Below are 6,262 nucleotides of genomic sequence, written 5' to 3'. Positions count from 1 at the left end.
GGGGAGTGGGAAGATGGCTCTTTTAATTTGGGTGGTCAGTGGGGGCCTCACTGGGAAGGTGACCTTTGAGGAATGATGTGAAGGACATGAGGAATTATCCGCAAGGATGTCTGGGGAAGTTCTTTCCAGGCAGGGGAACCTTCACTGCAAATGCATGTAGGGCAGGAGTGTGTCTGTGTTTTTGGGAAGAACGAGGAGGCTGGTGTGGTTGGAGCAGAGAGCAATCAAGATGAGAGAGAGGTGCTGCCGGACCATGTAGGCCTGGAGGATCTTAGAAGGGTTTCGCCTTTGTTCTGAATAGGATGGGGAGTCACAAGACAGTTTAGAGCAGGAGAGGGACATGGTATGACTTTAAAAGGATCACTGTGGCTTCTGTGCTGAGAGCAGAACTGGGAGGCAAAGGGCGAGGGAGGCCCTAGGGAGGCAGCAGGAACCAGGGCAGGGTTCCAGGCTGGAGGAGGCCATGGCTTCCACTGGTGTGCGCGGTGGAAAGAGTGGGAAGTGACTGGATCTGGATACATTCTGAAGATGGACTTTGCAGCATTTCCTAATGGATTAATCTGGGAATGAGAAAGAGGACTCAAGGAGGACACCCAGAATTTTGGAGTGTGCAAGTAGAAAGATGGAGTTGCTGTTGACAGAGATGGGGAAGATTCTGGAAGGAGCATATTAGAAGAAGTGCATTATAGGCGTTTGGTTTAAGAGATGTTGGAGCTGAGATGTCTATTAGAAATGCAAGTGTGATAGCAGATTGACAGTTGGACAGATGAGTCTGCAGATTAGGAGATGTGTCTGGGCTGGAGAAATAGATTTGGGAGGTGACACCGTATAAATGATATTTCAAGTCTTGAGAACAGATGAGGTCACCGAGGGAGTGATGGCTATGGAAGAGAAAGGAACAAGGACTGAACCCTGGACCTGACAGTTTAAAGGATCTCATCCGTCTACACACCCAGGGCAGACTGCACAGTTCTGGTTGCATGTTTAGAAGGCACAGAGATCAGGGAGTCCCACACTTTCCTGTACACAGGAATCCCCTGGACATCTTGTTAAGATTCAGTCTGGAGTAGAGCGTGAGATTCTGGGATTATAACATGGTTGGTGCTGATGCTGCTGATCTTCACATCACATTTTCAGTAGCAAGAACGTAGACCAGAATTTACATGTGGCTGGGCGTCAGCCTCTCCTGTTGTTAAATAAGAGATTCCTTGGTCTTGTGCCTAATACTCTGAGGACGTGGGTCTGGGGAGAGGCCTATTGTGTAAGAAGCCCCACAGCAATGCTGGTGCTCAGCCCTCATCACTGGAGTCTTTGTGGTGCCCAGCCCCTATCCTGAAGCTATCTACAACCCCTCAGCCCAGTCATCTCATTAGCATCCCAAAGACACTCTTATCTCAGGAGATTCCAAGGGTTTGGGGAGCTCTGCACCAGGTACTAGGGACAAAGATTATACTGCAGGCCACCCCTTGGTCTTTGACCACAGAGCCCTTATATCAAAAGGACCGTAACAGTTAAAAGATGGGGCTTATTACAGTGGGCCTATAGAGGCCAAGTAATAAATGGCATCCTGGACAAAGTGTGGCTCAGAATGGGACCCTGGGTCCATGGACCCACCCGGCAATCATCCCCCTTCCATGAGTGCATAATTGGCAGTGATATACTTGGCAGTTGGAGTAACCTCCACACTGGGTCCCTGGTCTGTGGAATAAGGTCTCTCTTTGTGCCGAAGGCCAAAGGAATCCTCTGAAACTGGCCTCATCGTGGTCAAATCAGAAATGGTATTGTGTCCCAGGGCAGGTATTGCGGAGGTTTTTCAGGTATTGTAGGAGTTAGCACCACCATTAGAGACCTGATGGATGCAGGGACCATCGTGGTGTTGCCTATTATCTCCAGTTAATTCAGCAATCTGTCCCTGCAGGAACCTTATGTGGTCTAAAGGATGCATGAACTACTTCAGACTCAACCAAGTAGTGGTCCTGATGCTGCTGCTGTGCTGGATGTGATGTCACTGCTAGAGCAGGTTAGTAAGGCCTCAGGCACATGGCATGTGGCTGTAGATTTGGTGAGTGTGTTCTGTTTTGTTCAGTTAGAAAAGTGGAGGTGGAATGAATAGCATGCAGGTGGAAGGAACAACATTTATTTATAGTTTGCCTTAGGGCTCTTTTAACTCTCCTATCCTCTATAATATAGCCTTAAGGGATCCGGACCTCCTGGACATCCTAAAGAATATCACATTAGTTCATTTCACTGACAACATGTTGATTTGGGATGGATGAGCAAGATGCAGAATGTAGGCTGGAGGCCTTGGTCAAACATGTGCATTCAGAGGGTAGAAGATAAACCTGACAAAGGCTCAGGGAGTGGCCACCTCAGTTCAGCTCTAGATGTCTAGTGGTTAGGGGTGTGCAGGGATGTCCCCTCCAACGTAAAAGACAAACTGTGCATCTTGCATACCTCACTGCAAAGAAGGAAGCACACTGCCTGGTAGGCCTTTTTTGGTTCTTACAACAACAAATTCCACACCTAGGTACATTGTTTGGCCCATATTCTGGGTTAACACAGAAATATTCTGGCTTTGAGTGGAGCTTGGACATGAAAGGACACTGCAGTAGATCCAGGCCGTGGTTCATTCAGCCATCATCCATCAGACCCAATGGTGTTGGAGGTGTCAGTGGTGGAAAAGATGCCATGTGGAGCTAAATCAAGCACCAGTGGGAGAATCCCATGCTGGTCCCTGTGATTCTGAAGGAAAGCCATGCCATCCACAGCAGAAAAATATACTACTTTTTGGAAACAACTTTAGGTGGGTTGCTAGGCCCTCATAAGATAGAATCCTTGACCATGGGATACCAAGCAGCCATGTGATTATAAATCACCATATGTGCTGCGTTCTGCATAACCAACTAAGTCATAAATTGGACAGGTCCACAGTAGTCCATCATAAGATGGAAATGGTACATCTGTGGTTAAGCCAGAATCTCATGTCCACACTCACCAGAAAGCATTCACCCCTGCAAGACACTCAACAACCAAGAAGATAAATTGACTTTAGCAAGACTTCATCGCTGGCCAACCCGGGAGTAGCAGGATGGGCACATGAGTGGAGTGACCACAATGGCAGAGATGAGACTAAATATGGGTCCAGCAGCAGTGACTCCCACTTACCAAGGCTACTGCCACCTCCGATTGTCCATCTTGTCAGTGTTAGACCAATACTGGGCTCTGATATAGCACTGTTTCTATAGATGACCAACTAGCTACCAGGTGACAAGTTGACTAGAGTGAACTCCTTCCATCCTGGGAGGGTCAGAGGTTCATCCTCACAGGGATAGACAGCTATTTCTTGTGTGGGTTTTCCTTTCTTGTCCTCAGAACTTCAGGCAGCACCACTATCTGGGGGCCTATCAAATGACTGATCCGCAGGCTTGGAATGGTTCTTAGCACAGTATCCAACCCGGGACACACTTCGTAGTGAAGGGGGTGCAGGATGGGCCATGAACATGGGATCCACTGGTCATATCACAATCTTCACCATACAGGGGCTACTGGCCACTACAGAACTCTGGACAGGCCTTCTGAAGGCACATCTGATGCACCAGCTTTGAGGAAATGCTCTGAAGGGATGTGGTTACGTCTTTTAGGACACAGTATATTTATTAGTCAGAGACCTCTATATGGTGCTGTGTTCTCAACAGGAAAAGTATGTGGGTGCAGGAGAGGTGGAACTAGGTGTGGCTCCACTTACCATCACTTCCAGTCATCCACCAGGGGGTTTTATACTTCCTGTCTCTACAACTCTGGGCTCTGCAGGGTAGGAGGTCCTGGTTCTCAAACCAAAAGGGGGGCATTTTTACAAGAGCACATGACAGAGTCCCATTGAATTATATATTATGATTGTCACTAGGGAAGTTTAGACTTTATGTGCCTGGAGACCATTCCTCAAGGGAGGAGTAATTCACCCTCATCTGTAGGAGGGAGGTGGGGCTATTGTCACACATGGGGGCAGGTGGAATATGTGTGTAACATGGGTGATAGACTTGGGTGCCTCCTGGTTCCCCCCTGTTCCACTGTAACTGTGACAGGACGTGTGCAGCAACCCAGCCTGAGAAGGGTTTGAGTTTCAAGGGCCCAGACCCCTTAGATAGGAAGGGTCATATTAGGTCACATCCTCCAGGTAAGCCACAAGGACCCCCACTCCTGTGCTCTGAAATCCATGGCAGCATTTGTGCAGAGACCTTGCTTCCGATGGGCTGTTCCCAGAACGACTGGACACTAAGGTCATTCCTGGGAGACATGGGGATCCTCTGATGCCTGAATGTGGCCTAAGGATTCCTCATGGCCTTGCCTAACTTCACTTAAATTGCCTGGTGGTCCAAGATCACCTCCTCTCTCCTCTCTTTCTGACCATCATTTGCAGGTCAGACTTGCATCTCGGTCTGCTGCCTCTCCAAGTGTTTTCTGGCTCCCTCCTCATATTCTCTGACAGATGTTTCTTCTGATAAAGTATTGCTGAGTTTAATCTCATCTTGGTGTCTGCTTCTTGGAGGACTCAGAATAACAAAATCATGTTTGTTTGTATACCAACAACCTATTACTTATTCCATCTTGTAAAATCCTTCTCTTTACCCAGCTTCTCCTGCTAGCATCCTCTCAGTTTTGCTTGTGCTTGTAGTATCTCTTTGAGGTAATAGATGTTTGTCATTTTAAGCCACTAAATTCTGGGGTTGTTTGTTACCCAGCAATAGATAACTAATAACTCTCAAGTTTCTATTAGTCTACCTCTCTTTGATATCCGTGCACTTGAAAATGTTCTCTCTCCTCACTCTTTCCAATTACTTTCCTGTTCTCTTTTAAATTTTCTTTTGTCTTTTCTCTTTCCTTCTCTATCTCCCTCCATTTCTCCTCCCCACCTTTTTTTTTGTGAGGAAGATTGGCCCTGAGCTAACATCCATTGTCAATCTTCCTCTTTTTTTGCTTCAGGAAGATTGTTGCTGAGCTAACATCTGTGCCAGTCTTCCTCTATTTTATGTGGGATGCCACCATAGCATGGCTTGATGAGTGGTGCTGGGTCCGCACTGGGGAGCTGAACCTGTGAACCCCAGGCTGCCGAAGTGGAGCACGTGAACTTAACCACTATGCTACTGAGCAGGCCCACTTTTTTCTTTTAATTATGGAAGAACCTAAACGTAAAAAATGACACTATGTGGTTGTGCTAAAAGGAAGCATTATCTGGACCTATATGCTAAAAGTATAATGCTGACGCATATGGAGTAAAAGTAAATAAAGTTATTGACAGAGTCTGAAAAAAAATGCTGTGTGATTCTGCAGTCAAGGCAATGGCTTTTAACACTTAATTCCTCCCCTTCAGCTAAGCTTTTTGTTTTCAGAACAATCACATTGGCAACATGAACTCTTACACATTCCTGATAGAAGTTTAAATTGGTACAAGCACTTTGGAAATCAAATTAGGCTTATCTAGTATGGTTAAAGTACACACCCCATGTAATCCAGCAATCCCACTCCTGATCATACACTCTGGGGAGTTTCTTGCCTATGTGCCCCAGGAGACATGTACACTAATGCTTACAGCAAAAACTGGAATAACCATATAGGCATCAATAGGAAAATAGCACAATTGGGGTGTAATCATAAAATGTAAGATTTCAGCAGTAACAATGAATGAACAACAGTATTTGGTTCAGGGATATATACACTTGTTGTAAAATCTTTAGGAGAAACTCGAGAGAATAGTAAACACAAGATCAGCATAGAGGTTACATCTGGGGGATGGGATTGGGGAGGCGCCCACGTTGGTTTCATAGCTTCTGTTTCTTACACCACTGTGCTCACGTATTTTCTTTTCTTTTCTTTTTTTTTTAAATTTATTTTTTAAATTTAATTTTTATTGAGTTGATAGGTTACAATCTTGTGAAATTTCAGTTGTACATTATTGTTTGTCAGTCTTGTTGTATGTGCACCCCTTCACCCTTTGTGCCCAGCCCCCACCCCACCTTTCCCCTGGTAGCCACTGATTTGTTCTCTTTGTCTATATTTTTAAATTCCTCATATGAGTGGAGTCATACAGAGATTGTCCTTCTCTGACTGGCTTATTTCACTTAACATAATTCCCTCAAGGTCCATCCATGTTGTTGCAAGTGGGACGATTTTGTTCTTTATTATGGCTGAGTAGTATTCCGTTGTATATATATATACCAGATCTTCTTTATCCAATCATCTGTTGATGGGCACTTAGGTTGCTTCC

General features: G+C 45.7%; 1 protein-coding gene across 3 annotated transcripts in view; it reads left to right on the top strand.

The window, feature by feature from the left end:
* The window catches only part of LOC124234051 (patr class I histocompatibility antigen, B-2 alpha chain-like), a 10,620-nt gene extending 5,618 nt beyond the window's left edge, over window positions 1–5,002 (top strand). The window contains exons 9-10 of one of the 3 annotated variants that reach the window (XR_006887210.1): window positions 1,919–2,020; window positions 4,981–5,002. The gene's annotated coding sequence lies outside the window, so the exon portion shown is untranslated. Of the gene's footprint in view, window positions 1–1,918; window positions 4,841–4,980 lie in introns of those variants that run through there. The other 2 variants (XR_006887209.1, XM_046651312.1) reach the window with 2 other exon arrangements.
* The last annotated feature ends 1,260 nt before the right edge of the window (window positions 5,003–6,262 follow it).

This window comes from Equus quagga, unplaced genomic scaffold, assembly GCF_021613505.1.
Source record: "Equus quagga isolate Etosha38 unplaced genomic scaffold, UCLA_HA_Equagga_1.0 67959_RagTag, whole genome shotgun sequence".
NCBI classification, from domain to species: Eukaryota; Metazoa; Chordata; class Mammalia; order Perissodactyla; family Equidae; genus Equus; species Equus quagga.
Note: the sequence above shows the minus strand (reverse complement) of the source record. Positions and strands in the feature narration are given on the sequence as shown.